The sequence below is a fragment of the Canis lupus genome, chromosome 8, assembly GCF_011100685.1.
Source record: "Canis lupus familiaris isolate Mischka breed German Shepherd chromosome 8, alternate assembly UU_Cfam_GSD_1.0, whole genome shotgun sequence".
Lineage (NCBI taxonomy): Eukaryota > Metazoa > Chordata > Mammalia > Carnivora > Canidae > Canis > Canis lupus.
In genome coordinates this window covers 28,170,212-28,191,707 of record NC_049229.1, presented here as the reverse complement: position 1 = coordinate 28,191,707, position 21,496 = coordinate 28,170,212, and the positions used below count along the sequence as shown (strand labels likewise).

Below are 21,496 nucleotides of genomic sequence, written 5' to 3'. Positions count from 1 at the left end.
TCATCCTCTAATGCTTTGAGAGGAGACTTAAAAGTCTGTTTTTTAAAGGGTGTGGAGGAAGGAAATCAGAATTACACTTTACCCTACGATGACAGGGTTAATCCTCCATGAAAAATGGAACCACAACTCAACCTTGAAGTTAAAACCAATCGAACAAACAAAAAACAGAAACCAAACTATCTCTGTTTAGCACTGCTTTTTTTTTTTTTTTTTATATGGCTCTAATCATCCTGGAAAGGGAACAAGTCCTGAGGCCCATCTATAGACTTTTATCCTGAAAAACGAGATGAGCAGCCTATTCCAAGGTCAGCCATTCCTCAGGCATGACCACTGCCCAACACCAATGGTGCGTCACTGTCACCTTACTCCCTTAATTATATTCAAGAAAATGTTATATATTGCCTACAGATGCCTTGGAATCATATCATCTCAGATCCAGAAGCAAAACTACTCAAGGGTTCAAAAAGTACTCATTAAGAGAGGAGTGCATATTTTCCTTCATGACCTTCACATTTGGAAAAGTGAATTAAGAAAATATATTGTTGGTACTAATCATGGGCTCTCTAGGGAAACCCGGATGAAAATTCTTGTTCAGATAAGATTTGGAAAGTTGTAAGATATCTACTGGTAACCTTCGATTTAGTTCTTGATAATGAAGAGACAAATCCTGAAATTCCCTCTAAAGAGTCTTCCAAATACATCTTCCAATTGCATTAATCTGTCTAGAATTTGGAAATTACTTGCTCTAAGAGTAGAAGAGATGACAGTTTATGAAAAATCTATAGCTAATATTACACTCAATAGTGAAAGACTGAATGGTTTTACCCTAAGATGGGAATCAAGCATGTCTGCGCTTACTACTTGTATTCAAAGTTGGAAGGCTTACTAATTTTCAGACTTACTATAAAAAATACATATATTAATCAAAGTAGCATTATACTGGCCTAAAGAGATATCGGTCAGTGGAACAGAGAGTCCAGAAATAGAGGCATACCTAAAAAGTCATTTGATTTTTGATAAAAGTGCTAATGTATTTTTAGTGAGGGAATAAGCTTTTAACAAATGGTGCTGGAACAATTAGATATTCATATGGAAAAGAAATGACCTCAGCCCAAATACAAAGACAAATCAACTTGAAATGAATTATAGATCCAAATATAAAAGCTAAAACTGTAAAACTTATAGAAAACTTGCAGGATATCTTTCTGATCAAAAAAAATTTTTAAAGGATAAATTGGGCTTCTTTACAATAAAAAATTCTGTTCTTTGAGGGACAGAGATCGAGTTCAGGGATCGAGTCCCACACAGGCTCCCTGCAGGGAGTCTGCTTCTCCCTCTGCCGATGTCTCTGCCTTTTCTCTGTGTCTCTTGTAAATAAATAAATAAATAAATATCTTAGAAAAAAAAATTATGCTCTTTGAAAGTCACTTTAAAAATGGCATTGCAATCCCCAGACTGGAAAAAAAAATTTTTTTGTTTTTTGTTTGTTTGTTTTTATTTTTTATTGGTGTTCAATTTACCAACATACAGAATAACCCCAGTGCCTGTCAAATTTAAACAGTCACTTCACTGAAAAAGGTATGCAAATGGCAAGTAAGCATTTGAAATGATGCTCAATATTATTAGTCATTAGGAAAATGCAATTAAAAACTACAGTAATATACCACAATGCATACCCTTAGAATGTTTAAAATTGAAAAGACTGGGACGCCTGGGTGGCTCAGCGGTTGAGTGTCTGCCTTCGGCCCAGGGCGTAACCTGGAGTCCTGGGATCGAGTCCCACATCAGGCTCCCTGCATGGAGCCTGCTTCTCTCTCTGCCTGTGTCTCTGTCTCTGTCTCTGTCTCTCTTCTCTCTCTGTGTGTGTGTCTCTCATGAATAAATAAAATCTTAAATAAAAATAAAAAATAAAATTGAAAATACTTAATACCAAGACTTGGTGGGAATTAGGAGCAATGAGAACTCTCAGACACTACTGGTGAGAATGTTAAATGATATAACTACTTCAGAAAACAACTGAAACAGCAGCTTCTTATAAGGTCAAACATTCATTCATCATAGAACTCAGATATCTCATTCTTGGATATTTGCCCAAGATAAATGAAAAGATACATCCACCAAAGAGTTATACTTTAAAATCCTTATCAAAATACCAATAACATTTTTCATAGAACTAGAACAGATAATACTAAATGGAACCACAAAAGACTCCAAATAGAGCAAGCTGTAGCAATCAAAACAGGATGGTACTGGAACAAAATCAGGTACACAGATCAATGTAACAGAATAGAGTACAGAAATAAACACATGCTTATATGATCTATTAATCTATGACAACAGAGGCAAGAACATACAGTGAGAAAAAAGTCCCTTCAGTATACAGTGCTGAGAAAACTAGACAGCTACATGCAAGAGAATGAAACTGTGCCACTTTTTTACACTATACGTAACAGGATTAAGGGCCTACATGTGAAGCCTGAAACTCTAAAACTCTTGAAAGAAACTACAGACAATAATTTCTTTGACATCAGCTTTAACAAATTTTTTCTAGATATGTGTCTTAAGGCAAGGGAAACAAAAGCAAAATTAAACTATTGGGATGACACAGTGGAGGAAATAGGCAACAAAATAAAAGGTCAACCTAATGAATGGGAGATATCTGCAAATGATATATCTGAAGATTTTTATCCAAAATATATAAAGAGCTCATTCAACTCAACACCAAAAAAAAAAAAAAAAAAAAACCCAAATAATCCAATAAAGAAAGGATAGAAGACATGAACAGATATTTTTCCAAAGAAGACATTCAGATGGCCAACAGACACATGAAAAGATGCTCAATGTCACTAATCAGGGGGAATGCATACCAAACTACAATCAGGTTATCACTTTACATCAGTCAGAATGACTAGATTCAAAAGGCAAGAAATGAAAAATAAATTAATTAATTAAAAAAAAAACCAAGAAATAAGTATTGGTAAGGATATATAGAGAAAAAGGAACCTTCATGCACTGTTGGTGGGAATACAAGCTGATATAGCCACTGTGGAAAACAGTATGAAGTTTTCTTAAAACATTAAAAATAGAATCCTATTAAAAATAGAATTCTATTAAAAATTCTATTAAAATTCTATTAAAAATAGAATTACCATATGACCCAGTAATTCCACTATTGGGTATTTACCCAAAGAAAACAAAAGCACTAATTCAAAATGATATAATATGCATCCCTATGTTTGTTGTAGCATTATTTACAATAGTCAAGATATGGAATGAATCCAAGCATCCATCGATAAACAGATGGATAGAGAAGGTGTCATATATATGCACAATGGAGTATTACTCAGCCATAAAAAAAGAATGAAATCTTGCCATCTGCAAAAATATAGATGGACATAAGGGGTATAATGCTAAATGAAACTAGTTAGATTGAGGAAGACAAATACTGAATGATTTCACTCATACAGAATTTTACTCATATGGAACTTAAGAAGCAAAACAAAGGAACAAATAAAAGAGAAACAAAAACCAGACTTTTAAATATGGAGAACAAAGTGGTGGTTGCCAGAAAGGAGGCTGGTGAGAAGACGGGTGAAATACATAAAGGAGATTAAGAGTATACTTATCTTGATGAGCACTGAGAAATGTATAGAATTGTTGTATCATTTATTGCACATCCGAAACCAATATAACATTGTATGTTAACTACACTTGAAAATTTTAAAAATATAAATGCATTGATTGGTGCCTCAAATTAAAAAAAAAATTACACTTGAATGTTCATAGTAACTTTATTCATAAATAAGTTCCATTTAAAACTGGAAACAATCCAAATATCCATTAATACCAGGTGAATGAATAAACAAATTGTGACAACTGAATACTATCCAATAATAAAGAACTATCAATACATGCACAAAAAAACAAGTCAGATGATTCAATTTACATTGAAATTCTACAAAAGGCAAAACTAGAGATCAGCAGTTGTCCTGAATAATAGAGGTGAGGGAGGAAGAAGGAAAAAAAGGAAGTGGTGGAAGAGAAGACCACTAAAAGGGGTATAGAAAAGTTTGGGCATGACAAAAATGCTCTATATCTTGATCGTGACACTGGTTATGATTATACATATTTCTCAAAAGTTACTAAATTATCTACTTTAGAACTTCATTTTTATTATATGTAGTTTATATAATAAAAGTTTTTTTAAAAAAAATCTAACAAATCTACATGTTCATTAAACTGCCATATATGTTAAGTAATACCATATTACCTCAAACCCCTTGCTTCATGACACAGAGTATAAACAAAAGTGATACAGTGCAATATTAGTCAAACTAGCTAAACCTATGGCTTCAGAAAGTTTGAACTGATACCTTAAAAACTAAAATGCAGGATTTATGGTGATTTGGAAAAAGACTCTAGTTTTAAACAATACTAAGTGAAAACAAAGGTTGGCCTTTTATGTTTACCAATGGTATCACGTTGTAAGAATTCTGGAGAGATAAAATTTCTTGTTAAACAAAAATTGTGCAGCAGACTTTTAAACAGGTAGCATTTCACTTGTCACGTGGTATAAAGGTTCATTGTCTGTCTGCCCTCATCAACCAGGCTCTAACTTCCAGAGGATGGGTCCATGCCTTATTCATCACTGAATTTCCAGCAAAATGCTTGGCATATAAATGATAGCTGAATGAAAGAAAGAATTGCAGATGTTCTCATGCTAAATTTGTATTCATTTGCAAAGCCCACACGTTAGTAAAAGTTCCTACAGAAATGCCTGTGGTATGTTTCCACAAAATACTAGCACTTAAAGATTAACATTCTAAAAAGAAATCAAGCAAATGTATTTAATGTTTTACCTTTAAATGTATAATATGCAATCATTTCAAAACACCTTTATTCTAATTTTCCTTTACTAACCAATCCAAAAACTTACTAGAAATTTTTTTTCAAGGTAACAGAAGCTCTGAACAAATGATTAATAGTGTGAAATTTTATGCATATCTTGCTGTCTTCTAATAAAATCCAATAATTGGGAATTTTGTGCCAAGTTAAATGCATTATCACAGGAAGCACAGTATGTTTGAAGACTACCCTATCTAGTCCAGACTGAAACAAAAATTCTCTATGGCAAAATCAATATAAACTAATTAAGGAACATAAGTTGATTTAGTATCTGGCAGAAACTAAAATTGACTTAAAAAGGTACTAAAAAAAAGGAAATCAAAATGTCATACCTCATTTTGCAAATACTCTAGAAATGTTTTATCAACAGAATACCTGTGACTGGTAACAAGAGAAAAGCAAACGCCTCAGGGTTAGCAGAAGAGTATCATGTTCTGGTTTTGTCACAAACGGTATCATGTAAAGTTGTCAAGTCACTCAAATTATCTAACCTCCTCATCTATAAAATAGAGGGATACTACTCTGAAGATCAAATATAGTAACCAAAGTAAAAATTCCTTTTCAAACTGCAAAATGTCATATAGATATAAAATACTCTGATGCCAGAATATCTAGTTTAAGGAAATACATGCTCACCTTCAATTTTTAAGAAAGAGATAATATCTATGAATCATGGTTCTTAATCTGATGGATACTCTGCATCCTTGCCTGAGCAGTGTATGCCCATGCAGAGTTGTACAACATTTGCGCTTCATTTTAGAGTGTCAGAGTCTCCCTTTCATGACCTGCAGTCCAGGGTAAACACTATAACAATTTCTACATAACTTCTTTCTCCTGACAGGAGTAGTAAATTATTGTCCCAATAACAATATAAGACCCTGAGGTGTGTCTGTACAGGATATCATGTTTACAAAGCACTTTCAAATATACTACTTCATCTTAGTAGTATCTTCCGTTACCTAACAATACTTTAAGATCTGTGACACCTCTCTCAAATATCAGATATAATTCAACTTCTGAACAGTGATCCTTTATAATACCAAACTCTAATGATAAAATTCTTAACATACATATAGCTATACTTCTATCTGTATTTATCTAGAAAAATCTCAGTAGTTAAGATGCATATACCATTCTGAAGACCTATTATTTTATTTTACATTTTAGCATCTCAGAGAATTGAAAGAACACAATTTGGAATTATTCTTACAATTACATAATTATTCCCATAATCAACCATTTAAAAATATAGACATATTATTTTAAAAAATTATCATAGAAAGGTAATCAGTAACATCTTGATTTGTTTCTTTGAGGAAAATGTTCTATTTTATAGCTACATTCTATTGGTAATCTTCAAAATTCAATCTTTACTGTTTCTGAAAACTTAAAATTTATATTTTTCACACACACAAAATTTATATTTTTCAATGCCACATTAAATCTAAATACATATTACTGTTATGAAAGTTATGTTTTATTCATATGTCAGACTCAGAAACATGTAACATGGATTTTTATAAACACAGCTTTCAGTTTGTTTTATGGGTCAACCGCTCCTGGCCTGGGGAAAGTTTAAATTCAAAAAGATATTTACAAAATAAATTCCATTATCATCTCACTCCTAGGCCACTGGGCCAAGCACAAAAGTCAAATCTAAGGTCCATGTCATTTTAAGACTACTGCCTCATGGAAAACTTGATCACCAGAACAAGAGTAGACAACACCATTTCAAACCAAGAAGAAAAAGCTGTATGAGTGGTTTGGGCGTTTCCAATGGATTAAGCTTGTCTCTCAGTCAGCCCCGGGAAGCACAGAAATGCTATGCATATTGTATACTGTCCTACGAGAAAACTCATGGCACGAGGAAACAAAAAAATCCTACAACAGCCAGGGAAGAAACACCAAACTAAGGTATTTCAAAAGAGACCTTGTCTTCTTGCATTGAGAAATCGGAGATAATTTCTATTACTGCAGTCTATTGCTAATTTTTAAAACCCAATCTTTACTTATGGTCTTTGAAGGTTTATGGAACAAAATTTGTATTTTTCACACCCTTTTGAATATTGAGCCTTAAAATACATATTTCCAATACCAACATGAGATCTGAATATATATCACTGTCATACAATTTATACATACATATCATTACATGTCAGAGTTTGGAGCTAAACATAAACACAATTCTGTTATTTTTTTTAAAGATTTTATTTATTTATTCATGAGAGACAGAGAGAGAGTGTGTTAATTATTTTTAATGGGTCAAATGCTTCCCTAACTTCCTGAAGGTTTAAATCTAGATGACAGTTCTCTCACGTTATACATTTAAAAAGCCATAATACTGTTAGGTTTACATCAAGAGCCAACAATTAACTAGGAGCTACGTAAGAATTCAAAAGAACAGAAACATGGCATCTCGTGTCCTCAAAACATCTTACTGCCTACCTGGAAAGACATGACAACGTCCTTAGCACAGACAATAACATCATAGAAAAGAAAAAGATACACAAACACAAGTCACCACCACAATATGTCTGGTCAGGATTTAAGCACTAGAAAATGTAATTCAACTGACCACTAAGCAGCCTACCAAGCCCCCAAACAATATTTCATAGCCTTTCCCATCCCCTTGGCAATTGAATATTTCAGTCTCAACTGAAAATAGTTTATACATTAAAATGCATTAACTTAGATCCTATATTTAATACTGCTTACTAATTTCCTGCAAACTTATTAGTCAGATACAAGTCTAGTTCAAGAATACATAAGCCAACCAATCATTAAAGGAAACTTCATGTTATAAGTTAGATAACTTTCATTAGCTTTCCCTGCTAGTTTTTACTCTGCAAGTAAAATTCATAAAAATTTCTCTTTACATTTCTATAGGCACCAGTAAAAGCAAATATTTAGTAAATTGCAAATTATCAGTTAAACATCCTCTTCATAACTTAAAATTAATTTGTGCTCAGTTAATGCACATTTAGGGTTGAAAAGATTGATCTGGAATTTATTTTAAATTCTACATATGACACTTGACATTTCTTAAAAAACTATTCCCTGATCTGATTTCCTTAAATTCCCTTAAGCTCACATCTGAAAAGCCTGGGTTTATTTGAACTAAAACTTCCTAAATATGTTAATTTTTCCAAATCTCCTTCTATAATTACTAGTAACATGAGTTTCTCAACAGAAATTTCAGAAATGGCACCACTGCAGCTGACCTTTGTTTCAGTGTGACACTAAACTATGCAAAAAATTAACTTTACCACTATATTTAGATGGGTTTAGTTAAGTATAGAATTCTATTTTCTTTGGGAAAAAATGTCTAAAGCATTTCTGATTGCCGTGATAAAATACATACACCATACAAAATTCCACTCTATTTTTTGGCTCACATATGCCACTAACTTTACTGCTGAGGTTTTTCATAACACTATACTACACCACTCCAAGATCAGCTGATAAACTATTAATATTTTTAGTCATAGGCTTGGAAACAGAAAATAAAGGTACTAACCACTAGTTACTCTTAAGGGAAGAAATCAGCTTATTTTTTATATTTTTGGAAGCCATAAGAAAAGTCCTTATTTCAAACATCTTTAAAATAATTATGGTTTCATAAAATTAAAGTTGGTTTCCAAGTTAGCTATATCTGAAATATCTAGTCCATTTTCCCATTTGTCTTCATTTACTTATTCAAATGGAGTTCAACTCAGGTACCAAACAAACTCTAAAGTTATAAATTATACTTCTTTTTTTATCATTAATGCAATGACTGCAGCAAATGGTTAAGTTCTTTAGAATAGTTTTTTTTTAACTCTTATTTTGTTACAGAAATTACCTCCTAATTTACTTGTTTCTAAGGTTAAATTTTTACATTCAAAATATTTTGCAAATTGATGGAATTATGAGAAAGTCAGGGAGTTTAGAATTCAGCTGTGTTATACTCCCCATGAAAGCCCCACCCTCAGACCCAAGTGCTCTGTTATAAGGTCTCAAAACACCCCCTGCTTTTTGGTAATACTTACCAGAATTGAACAATTGTATACTCTGTTATTTAATATCTGTCTTTCCAGCTAACAGGTTAAAGAGGACTACATAAAGTAGGATGTACTAAGCTCCCATAAAGTAATAGACGTTATGCACCAAAATAGAAGCAGAAGAGCAAGTACGGCCCAGACTACGTATTAGTCTGATAATGGAGATAATAGAAGATAGTGAAGAGAACAATTTGGTTAGACTTACTTAAGGATTGTGAGAGGAAAAAAAAAAAAACAAACAAACAAAAAAAAAAGGATTGTGAGAGGACACTGGAAAATAATCCAAATAACTATAATACAAGGACAGTAAATTCATGTGCCTACAGGGGCAAGCAAGAAAGGAATAAAGCCTGCAGAATGAAAATGCCAACAGCCCACTTGTTCTCAATGTCAGGGGCAAGAGGATCTCTTCTAGGGACTTTGGTGGACTGCAGAGTACAAACCCCAAATAAAAGGGAAGCTGTTGTGTTGCTCAAAAATATATATATATATTTCCACACCTTCTGGTTTTTCAAAAGAAGTTGCAGAATTCAATTTTCTTTTTATTAAAAATTTTCAACTTTTAAATGTTGGCAAATAAATGTTTTGATACTACGTTAGAAACCAAAACATGTCTGCAGCCAGTCTTCCTTCCCACAGGTTTGCAGCTCTGGTTTGGCATGTTGAATTCCATGCTTAAGAGATCTGGTCTTCATCCTGTAGTCACTGACTTATGAGACTTCACATTTATTTCAAAATTTGCTTAGTTTTATACTTCTGTACACTCCAGTATTTATCACGTAAAACACCTAGGGCTGCCAAATTATTTCACATTGGCCTTGTGTCAGAATTTCTGTTACAAGCCAATTACGCTCATTTAACTAACTGTGGAGTGAAGTTTCAGCTGAAAAAACATTCAAAATGATACTAATAAAGCACTGTTGACAGAGCAGTACCTAAGAGAATGATGACATTATGTGTATATCACAATCCACTAGAAACATATAGTCCCCTGGAGTTCCACTTCTCAAAAAACATGCGCCATAATCCCCTACAAAGGAAAAGCTCTTGTTCCTTCTAGCATTTGCCCATAATTAGCAACTTTCTAAAGCCTATTACTATATCTTTCTTTTATTACCAAACAACACTCAAACATATGTAACCAAATTTTAATTCTTCCATTCGCTGTAAGCTTTTAACTACCCAAAAACAATATTTAAGCATTAAAGGCCTATGTGTTAACATTTTAATAAGCTTAGGGAAAGAAAAGATAATTAGTATCAGAGACTTGTTGATTCATTTTGATGATAGTATTACAGAAAGTTAGCATTATAATTCAAAGGTAATTCCCAGAAGGGAAAATTCTTGGTGCATAATTATGATATACAATACAGAACTATGAAAATTGCCTAATCACATGCTTTGAAATCATATTCACAATGGAAGTTATCAACAAGGTGTAAAAGAAATATTACACAAGCAATGTTTCTATTAATTTTCTCTGGCTCTTGAGATCCCCTAACCTGAGCCATCCATTTTGTGAATGAAGGCTTCCAGGTTCCTGGGGCACTAGGATGTGTGGCTCGTCAGTTGAAACCTATCACCATTGCTGAAAAAGAAACCAACCCAATGCACAGGTCTCCCTGGGGTTCTGTTGTATCCTTTTCATATAAAGGATCAATGGGTTGAAGTAAAGAACATGTCTTTATATTAGAAACACAACAAAACAAAGTCTCAACACAAAGTGACAGTGTTTCCAGGGTATGGTTTTTATCAAAGGGATGCAATATAGAGTAAAGGAACCGCATTAGAACAGGTTTTCTACTTAAACTAACTAACTAACTAACTACACTCTACACACTAGGAGATTTACACTAGGAGTTTCAGAAGGAAACTCAGAGGCTCCCCTCATCCCTGTCAAAGCCTGCTGAAAATTTTCAAGGCCTCTAGTATTCTGAAGCCCCACCCCACAGTCTATCAGACATATTAAAGTGTACTCATATTCAATATTGGATATTTATAATATAAGAAACTGAAAATAAGAATTTTCTTTCAAAAGCGTTTTATTCCCCCTTGAGCCCACTCTGATCAGGTTTCATCCCCACCCCTCCACTGACACAGCTCTTGTCAAGATCACCAATGACTTTCCTTGCTAAATCCAACAAGCAACTCGGTCCCCACTCCCACTTGATCTCTCAGCAACCTCTGACACCACTGATTTACTCTCTCTTCCCTCAGACACTGTCTTTACTTGACTTCAAGGATATTCTTCCAATTTCCCCCTATTACTGTGGCTGCTCCTTCTCTGTTTCCTTCACTGGTTCCTTCTTACCAATTCAGTCTCTACAGGCTGAAACATCTCAGGCTTAGCCCAAGTACCTAATCACAGTTCATTCTTCCCATCTTATGGGTCAACAGAAATAACAGTATCTTCTAGTAATAACATTTACTCAAGGAATGGAGACATTTAACTAGGTCTATCATGTTGGAAACACGTGCATATTTCCTATGTCGTAAGATAATTTCTTAGGACATTTTTTTCTCTCCTTCAACAAACTGTAAATACTAGTATGACCCAAGGCTTGGTTCATGGATTGCTTTCTCTGTCTACACACATTCCTCAAAAAATCCCATCCAAATTCCGTTGGCACCTTCCAAATGTGAATCTCCAGCCTGGATGTCTTAAACTCCAGATTCCTATATACAACAACCTACTCAACTTCTCCACTTGGAACTCGAACATCACATGTTAAAAACAGCTCCTAGTTATCTTTCCCAAAGCAATTCCTCCAGCAAATCCCCATCTTGGTTCATGGCAACTCCATAATTATGCAAAAAGCCTTGATGTTATCCTTACTCTGATCTCTCTCATACTCCTCTAACAGTTGGCCAGGAAATCTTAGTGGTTTGATCTACAAAATAAACACCTAGTCATTTCTCACCACCTCCTCCACTGCTATTGACATTTCTCCCAAAGCTGCTCCCTTGTATCCCTGCTTCTACTCTTGACCACCTTGCTCCATTTTTCTAGCTCAACATAGCAGCCAGTGATTCTATTAAAATGCAAATCAAATCCTCTTACTCTTCTGCTCAAAGCTCTCTAGTGATTGCCCATTTCACTCAGTGTAAATGCCTAAATTCTTAAAATGGTCCACCAGTCAGAACTTACCTGACATGCCACCTAAACCTCTTTGACCTCCTGTACAACTACTTTGTGACCTTCTCATCATTCCTGAAACACACCAGGCACATTTCTGCCTGGGACCCTTGCTAGTCTCTGCTGGAACACTCTTCCCCTCAAGTATCTCTGTATAGCCAACTTCTTCCCTAGAGTCATCTCAGTGAGTCCTACCAATACCATACTACTTCAAGTGCCAAAGTCTCCACTACCTTCCTCCAGCACTACCAATGTCCCTTACCCTGTTCTATTTTTCTTTTTCCAATCACAGTACTTTCTAAAATACATATAAAATTTGCTTTGTTGTACTTATTGTTTACCTTCTAATAGGATATAAGCTCCATGAAGGCAGGGCTTTTGTCTTATTTTGTTCACTGACATATCTCTAGGGCCTAGAACTGTGCCTGGCACACAGTAAACATACATTATAATTAAGTGAATGAAGTTAAATAAACATTTAATAATTTCAATTTCGATGTTTTCTTTTAATATGAGTCTTTTACTAGATCCTAACTTTTTGTTAGAAAAAAGCTCCTTTGTGCTTGAAGAATAGAAAGATCCCAGCCTGACTTCATGGCCTAACACAAATCCAGCAGCCCCAAGGAAACAAGGGACATTCTACCTTTAGCCATTAGTAATTCTGTACTCTAAAACTAGGACTCCATTTAGCACTTATCTGGAAACATATAATTCCTTTCTACACACATGTATTCTGTTCCCTCACCTAGACAAGAAGCACTTTGGCAGGGCATGTACAAAGTATCCAACATGGTGCTGGATACTTCATGGAGATGTAAAACCTATTTTTTGATGGACTTCGTAAACTTAATGCTTTAAAAAGTGTTCACTAAGTTAAAGACATTACACAATGCATAACAGGACATGGTGTTATGCAAGGTAGGTCCTGCTTTAATGAACACGGCAAAATGATACATCATGACTATTCTGGAAGATCCTGTGTCGATTTTGACTGGGCTTATAATTATGCTGTTTAGATGTAAATGTGTCTTTCTAATGTGCTTAACTTTGTTTTTCTTAAACGCTCCTTTTGAAATTTTCAGACTATTAATTTCCATTGAATGAGTAGTTTAAAATCTTAAGCTTTGGGACTCATGAGAGAAAATTATAAAGGGGTCTGACCCACATTATATAAACTATGCCAATGGTGGGGGGAAGTGGGGATGAGAAAAATAAACAATTGCTTTATACCAATAATCGTGGTTTTCTTTAAAAGTACATAAAATCAATAGGGTACAAGACATGGGCCACTGGTACTAAGTTAAAAATACTTTGCACAATCTTCATTATCATAAAGAGTATTTTTTTAATCTGTAGATTTATTTTTTGGCATCTGGAAAGGAATAATTATCTAGTAAGCAGAAGCTGAGAGATTGAGTGAGACTACTGGAAATTAAAAGAGAATTAGCGGGATCCCTGGGTGGCGCAGTGGTTTGGCGCCTGCCTTTGGCCCAGGGCGCGATCCTGGAGACCCGGGATCGAATCCCACGTCAGGCTCCTGGTGCATGGAGCCTGCTTCTCCCTCTGCCTGTGTCTCTGCCTCTCTCTCTCTCTGTGTGACTATCATAAATAAATAAAGAAAAAATAATAATAATAATAAAAAAATAAAAGAGAATTAGGGAAAATCAATCAACCAATTAGTGATCAATGGGACAGGCCAGCAGCTACTCTCAGTGCAGTGATACAGATTGTTCAATATCTGTAACTGAGAAATACTATGTTTTGCTGTCTGCTGAATGTTATCAAAAACAAAATATAATAAAATCTCAGGAGCTACTTATAAATTAAAGGCTCAAGAACTACCAAGAAAACTATAAATCCTATGCAACATTTTTTTTTGTCTTCAGTAATAACAGCTAACATTACTTGACAATTTGCCATGTGTCAGTCAGACTATATCATTGCTTTATATGTACTACTTCATTTAAAAATCAAAACAGCACTGTGGCACAGTTACTATCTTTATCCTCACTTTCTAGATAAGGAAAAGGAGGTTCAGAGAATTAAGTAACTTCCTCAAGGTTACACATTGGAAGATAGTGGAGCCTGGATCTGGGCCCCAAAAGAGGATATCAAAGACCTCGTTCTTACTGTTATACTTACCTGTTTTTCTTCCTTGTTGCTTCTGAAACACACTACTCTTTTCTGCAGTAATATCGGCGATCAACTTGTCAGAGCTGTGATCCTATGGTGACGCAACGCATTTTTAAAAAATTTTCTAAGAGTATACATGCTAAGTTTTTGCTGTTCTAAGCAGTATATAATTTGAGCAGGATATATTTACTACCCATTTGTAAAACTTCTGTTATTTTACCTGTGTTTCACCTTCATAATGAGCCTACGTGAAAATTCTGAGCCTTTTCTTAAATCACAAAAAATGCTCTTTTTCTCTTTAAGGAAACACAAAAGAAAGATTTATATCATTTGTTTTTCTTTATAAGCACTTTGTTTTATCTATTAGATTGCTCATAATCCTATGTTTTACAGTAAATGCTTCCTGGAGACTGCCACAGACTTCAGCATCAGAATTTTACTGTTGTTATAGGTAGAGACAGGATGTTTCCACAGATGTTTATGAAAAGATAACTTGAAGGGGGATAAGGGTGTCCAAGGGAGGAGAAAAGTGTGTAAAAGGTAGGGACATAATGGCAGGAAGAGGCAAACAAAAAAACAAAAAAGAATTTTTCACAATATCTTAAGAATGAACTATTCTGAAAATATTTAGAAAGCAGTCCTTTGAAATTGGGGTCCAGCCTAGATCATTTATGGATCGATGAAAGAATGAGTCAGGAGGAACCTCAAGATGTCTCCTACTTCGCACTTAATACCCAACATCTCACTGGAAAGCCCTAGAACACAGGGAGAAGGAGAAAAGGGAAAAAAGAGAAGTACCAAGGGACTTCTGCATGGGCGCAGAGGCAGAACAGCATTAAGGAGGTAAAATTCTGTCTCACTGGGCTCCTCCTGCTCAGTTTTCTCTGGGCAGGTCTAAGTCTATCTGAACAGAGCCACAGAATACCTTAGTGGCAATCAGAAAAGGGCACCCTATCCTTAGGCCAGTGGACTCACTGCTTGAACTGCAGAATAGTGAGCAGGCTAGGTTTTAGTGCTCAGCACTAATCCAGACTGGACCGAGGGTCAGAAGCAGCTTGTACTCTTGATGCTGTCCTTAGCTGTGAGACTGAGTCACTCAACCTCACAGGGCATCAGTCCCTCCACTTATAAAAACAATGGTGAGGCTAGCTGCCAATGAAGGTCTCCTCCCTCTTCCCAATTCTCAGTTAAAATCTGGCAATATCCAGCTGGTCTACTCCCGTGTCCCTGAAACACTGGATTCTGTGGACTGAGTGTTTTTGTAATGTTGCATTTTTTCTCTCACATTTCTTAAGTATTTTTCTCTTTTAATCTTGAGACTATACTCTCAACTCCAAAGTACTCAACTTTTCTTGAGCCATCAAAAGGTCATACCCCAAATATCAGCCCCAAACTAACCCAAATGTCTATCAAAAGGACATAAACTGTATACATTTATCCACAGAAATAAAAGGAAAAAGAACTGCTACTTGCATCAGTTTGGACACAACACTATGTTGAGCTGAAGACAGAAAAAAAGAACTTATATGTGATTGCACTTAAATGCAGTCTGAGAACAGGTTAAAACTAACCTGTGGCAATTGAAGTCAGAGCACTGGTACCCATGGGGCAGGGATTACAAATGTAAGGAGAGGCTTCTGTGTGTGTGGCGGGGGGGAGGGCGGGGGAGAGATGAAGTAATGATCTGGTTGTTGTTTTTTTTTGTTTTTTTTTTATTTGGATGCCTGGATATGATCACTTCGTGGTATATATTTCTGATCTGTGCATTTTTCTGGTTGTATCTAATTACTCAATAACATGTTAAACGAAATAAAGCCACAGGGACCCCCACTCCCAAAACCATCTACTGAAATTGGACAGTACAAGTGCTGCTAGTTGTGGGGAGAAAAAGAACTACTCATTTAATGTAAACCACACATTAAAGCTAAGTGAGCTTTTCATTCATTTCCTAAAATCTTCATCCAGAACTTGCTTGATTTTTATAATGATTTCCTCCTTTATATGAAATTATAGCTCTAAGTTAGTATAAAATTATTGCTTTTCTGTGTTCATATACCTATAAAACATTATTGCTCAAGGTCCTATAATAAATATGTGTCAAACCAGGGTTATTAAAAAAAAAACCTGAAAATATTCCTGGATAATCAATTAGGAATGCTGAAGGTTCTCAATAGTTATTTTTGGTCAGAATTATCCAGTTATCACATTAATGAAATAAACCAGATAACAACCAAATCTCTTAGTTTCTTGCTGTGGAGGTTAAACCCTGCTAGGTAAGGCCACACAAGTGGGGAAAGGCATCGAAGAAAATGCTGGACGCAGACAGCTCCAAGGAAGCTGCAGGCAACACTCCTCTGGCCTATAACTGGTTGATCTGAATTTGGTGTGGCACTACATTTTTCTCCTCCTGAGAAATTTTTTCTTATCAAATCAGTGATTTCTTTCCCCTTCCCAGTGTTCTAGAATCTCTTTTTGATCAATACAGTGCACTACATGACTGCTCCACTGGATCCATATTAAAAGTGATATGGGCAGCCCCGGTGGCCCAGCAGTTTGGCGCCGCCTTTGGCCAGGGGTATGATCCTGGAGACTGGGAATCGAGTCCCACGTCGGGCTCCCTGCATGGACCCTGCTTCCCTCCCTCTCCCTCTGCCTGTGTCTCTGCCTCTCTCTCTCTCTCTCTTTCTCTCTGTCATGAATAAATAAATAAAATCTTAAAAAAAAAAAAGTGGTATTATACAAACTTGCATCAGCAGTAATTACACCACCAAATCATATCAGATAATCTGGACGCACAGGCATAGCTTGTTTCAGTTAAAATTTTATGATAACCATGACCATTGCTACTGTAGAGCCCCTCTGGTCCTACAGCATGGCAAGGAGGCTCTAGTTTCCACAAATTTGGGGGGAATAACTAAGTTTTGTAGAATCAGTAGAATTTAGACAAAAAGTGTTCCCAGTCTTTGAAATGATAAGTAGGGTTGGGTGGGGGGGGTGGAACACAATAATAAACATCCCGTTCCTAAACATTACTTAACATCAAAGCAGCAATTCAACACAAATGCAGGCGAGCCGTCCAGAATAATAATATCACTTAACATCACTATATCAAGTTGTATACAGATAGTGTAGGGCACCTTAATATTAATCCTTTTTTTCTCAGCCAAAAAGATCTTACTTTTTAATTTCCACTTTCAAATAAGTTTTCCCTTCTTCAGCCTTGTTTCAAATATTCATCCTAAATTCAGATTTCCCTTGCAACTCAATGCCCGGTAGTCTACTTCCTCCTTCCTCTCAAATTATTCCTTTGACTTACTTCTACTTATTTTTATAAATAAGCCTCTTCCTTAGAATAATGTGTAATTCAAAAGGCCCTCTCTATTACCCTCCATATCAAAGTTTAACTACAGAGGCCAACAATCTATTTTTCCTGTTTGGGTGTTGGAAAGATACTTTTTTTTTTCCCTTAAGATTTTATTTATCTATTTGAGAGAGAGAGAGTGAGTGCGTGCACAAGAGTGGGGTTAGGTGCAGAGGGAGAGGGAGAAAGAGAAGCAGACTCTCCACTGAGTAGGGCTTGATCCCAGAAACCTGAGATCATGACCTGAGCCAAAGGCAGACGCTTAACCCACTGAGTCACCCAGATGCCCCTAAGAAATGTACATTGTAACTAAAATCACACCAAGCATAAAATTCCATCATTGTATCTTTTCTATTTCTCCCTCCTACACCCAATTGTTTAATACACAATCACAATGTAATTAAACTCCCAAATGTGTAATTACATAATCAAAGACTTCTTAAAAGTATATAATTTTAAGTGTGCAACACACACCTTTTATAACTTTAGTGCTGGAAGTACAGATTTTTTAAAGGACTGGAGTTTTCTCATAGGTTGTCTTAGTTGTTTCTTGGTGAGGGAGCAGGGTAGAGGATTATAAGGACCAACTGCTTTATCAGAAACCACAAACTGTATTACAACAGGATTCTACTGAAGACTGCAAACACACAAAACTCTATTTCCTTTAAAAGAGAACTGGAATTGCATAAATGAAAGCCAAAGATTCTATGCTTTGCCTGTAAGAATACACAATGCTGAATACTTCTGGCTTTCCTACACAGGCCTCATTTACCAAACCAGGGTATTTATAAGGTTTGTATTAACATGGAATAGGAAAAACCCATCTCCGCATAAATACAGAAAACTTTATATTCTTTAGAACACTTAAGACAATATTAAAAGAACTTTAAAGAAGGCCTCTGAAATTTAGTTCTGAACTCAGAAAACCACCTAAGGGATAATTTGTGAATGCCATCTGGGATCCAGGCAGTTTCATCAACAAAAGGGAAAACTTGTTGAGATCATCCAAATCTAAAATTCACATACATTTTTACATCTGGACTGAATTAATCTTTTCTTGGTATACTGGCTTTCATGTAATAAAATAATTGTTTGCAGGTTTTTTTTTTTTTTTTTTTAACCCTCAGTCTCAGAAATCAAAATGTGCAGCATCCAAGTTGAAAACTACAAAGAATTCCTTTATCAAAAAGGTTGTGAGACAGGACTCATTTACACTAAACTCTGAACTTGACAATTCAGTCAAAAACAATTCTGTTTGAAACTTTCATTTCAAGCATCTGCCACAAAAGGCTACACAAGTCTATTATGTCATAAGTTCTGAAAGCCAAAGGCTTTATAAGTGTAGTTAAAAGTGGAAACTAAGTCCAGAAACTAGAAAAGCTCTACAACCCCCACTTCCCTGGATTCAGCTAGCCCAACTGAATGAATTTTTACAGATTGTGTTGCCAGAAAAGATTACCTAGCACATGGACACTTTGCTTTCAAACACAGTGTCTTCATGCTAGCACTACTGTTTTCCTGGAGAGCTAAGACCATCTTAAATCAGCAAGTTCAAATTATGTACTTGAAGCTGATAGCTTACCCCAGTTGCCCCCCCAAAAACGAGGGAGTGGAAGTAGAGAAAGATTTCCTTTCTCTTAAGATGTTTTGAGTTCTGCAAGAACTGCTGATTACTGTGGTCCATCAGTGTCAGATCTCAGGCATTTTTACAAGTAATTCAAAAGGGGGAAAATTAGTTCATATTACAGTCAGTCTGCTTTCTGGAGAAGATATCCTGCAGATAACTTGATAGTAGATACCCCCCCAGGGACCCTTCTCTGCTAATGATCCCAAAGGTCCATTTTAATATGAAATATAAATCCAGTATGTTTACAAACATACTGAAAGAGCATTTAAATGTCAGCTGTCTCATACTGTGGAGTAATTTCATTTTTAACAAAATACTTTTATTTCTCAAAGCCACACCCAAGGAAAATGATTAAGTGCTACAAGTTTTATACTACAAAGGACAACAGCAAAAGCATCTGTTTTCCTGCCTCTCTCCTCTGGGTTTCTCCCCTCCCCCAACTCTCTACCGAGCAGGCTGTAAGTCTTGGTGCTTGTTAAAAATCACTTTCTACAATACTCTTCATAATGCTGTAGATTCTGAAAAACTTCTTATCCTTTAACAATGCTGAGACTGACTTTATGCACTGCTCTAAGAAGGAAAAAAAACCCAAAAGTCAAAAGCCTTTTTAATGACAGATGTATTACGGAAAATTTTCCCCACAAAGTTTTGATGCTGTGAAATATCAACTCCCTGAAATCACAGAAAGGAAATGACTTACATTCTTGGAAAATGAAGCCACTAGCAGCTTTCTCCAACAGTATTTTCTAATCCCTAAACTACACCCTGTGGTAACGGTGGAGTATTTCGCGTAAAAGCTAAATTTAAATAGATGCTTGTAAAACCCATAAACAAACATCGTCGGATCTCAGAGGGGGGGGGGGGGGGAGGCAGAATCACATACTTTTTTCTGCACACCCAAAAAAAGCTGCAGAGCACAGGCTTGAAGTCCAAGGCAACCTGAGAACGCTTGCTGAAGTTTTCCTTCCCCGCTGTGGGCTATGCAAAGCTCCTGGGGGAAATTCTGGCAAAACAGATTTTTGCCAAAAAAATAAAAACGAGAAGGGTGTAAGGGAGCTAATATTTCTTTGGACACTAAGTACACAACTGCACGGCCTGAACATCTGCCAGCTTTCATTTCAACTTCAAAATATACTTATTTTGACAGCTTTCCATTTATTCATCCCCTTAAAGAAAACGCCCTCCGCACGAGGCTATGCTGTCCCGGGACTCGAGGTGCTGCTCCCAGCCCTGTGGGTCTCACGCGGGGGCCCCCCGCGGTCCATACCTGACAGCGCCCGGCCCTCCTGGAGGACAGGCTGGTGGTCTCCCCTGCCCCGGGCCGGGCCTGCACGCCGCAAGCACCTCCGGGAACCCAAATGCTGCAGGCCGCGCCCCCAACTCGCATCCCACCGAGGCCCCCTTCTGGCGCCGCCGAGCCCCGGCTCAGTCTCGGGCTCCCCGACCAGACGCTTCAGGGACCGCGCTCGGGTCCCTTCCCGCAGCCGGGCTGCCGGGCCCCGGCGCGCGCACAACAGGCGGCACGGCGCCCAGGAACGCAGGCGCCCCGTCAAAGGCGCGGCCGCCGGGGCGCACCCGCCAGGAGCCCCCGGGACAGGGCGCGGAGGACCACGGGGAGCCGAGCGCGGCCCCGTGAGCCCGGGGCGCAGCCCGCAGCCCCCGCCGGCCTCCCGCCCTCGCTGCACTGGAGGCCACGGAGCTCCCCGCCTCCCGCGCCGCGGGGCTCGGCTGCCCCCGGGCCCGTCCTCCCGTCCCGCCGTGGGCGAGCTCCGCCGCTGGAGGCTGGAGGGGCGACCTTCCAGCCCGGTGCGCGACGCCCAGCGCCGAGAAAGCACGAAGGCGGCGAAGAAAGACGCAGGGAAGGGGGCACTGCTTTGGCTGGGGCTCTCGGCTCCCAGAAACCCTCCCCAGGTCCCGTCCGGCCGCCGCCGCCGCCGCCGCCGCCGCCGCCCGGCCGGCAGGGGGCACAGTGGGCAGCCGGGGCGCGGTGGCCGGGCCGGGGGGCGGGATGGGAGCCCCCCCAGGCGCCGAGTTCCCGCTAGTACCTCGCAGAAAGCCCGGAGCGCCAGGCGTCCGACTCCCGCCAGCTCTCGCTCCCTTCCTGCCTCCGCCGCGCCAGCCCGGCTCTTCTCAGCCCCTCAGCCCCGGGAGCTAGACGAGCGCTCCGCGTCCGCCCCGCCCCCGCCTCCCGCCCCGCCCCGCCCCGCCCCGCCCACCGAGGCCCCGCCCACCGAGGCCCCGCCCACACGGCCGCCCCGAGGTGGCGGGGGTGGCGGCCGAGCTGCGGGAGCGGA

The 21,496-nt window shown here is 37.9% G+C and overlaps 1 protein-coding gene across 3 annotated transcripts in view; it reads right to left on the bottom strand.

Annotated features, from left to right (window-relative positions):
- Positions 1–21,496, bottom strand: part of FRMD6 (FERM domain containing 6) — a 232,166-nt gene that overhangs the window by 52,716 nt on the left and 157,954 nt on the right. For 2 of the 3 annotated variants that reach the window (XM_038544705.1, XM_038544707.1), the window contains exon 1: positions 21,248–21,377. The exons of the other annotated variant lie outside the window; for it this stretch is intronic. The gene's annotated coding sequence lies outside the window, so the exon portion shown is untranslated. Of the gene's footprint in view, positions 1–21,247; positions 21,378–21,496 lie in introns of those variants that run through there. 3 annotated transcript variants of the gene reach the window in all.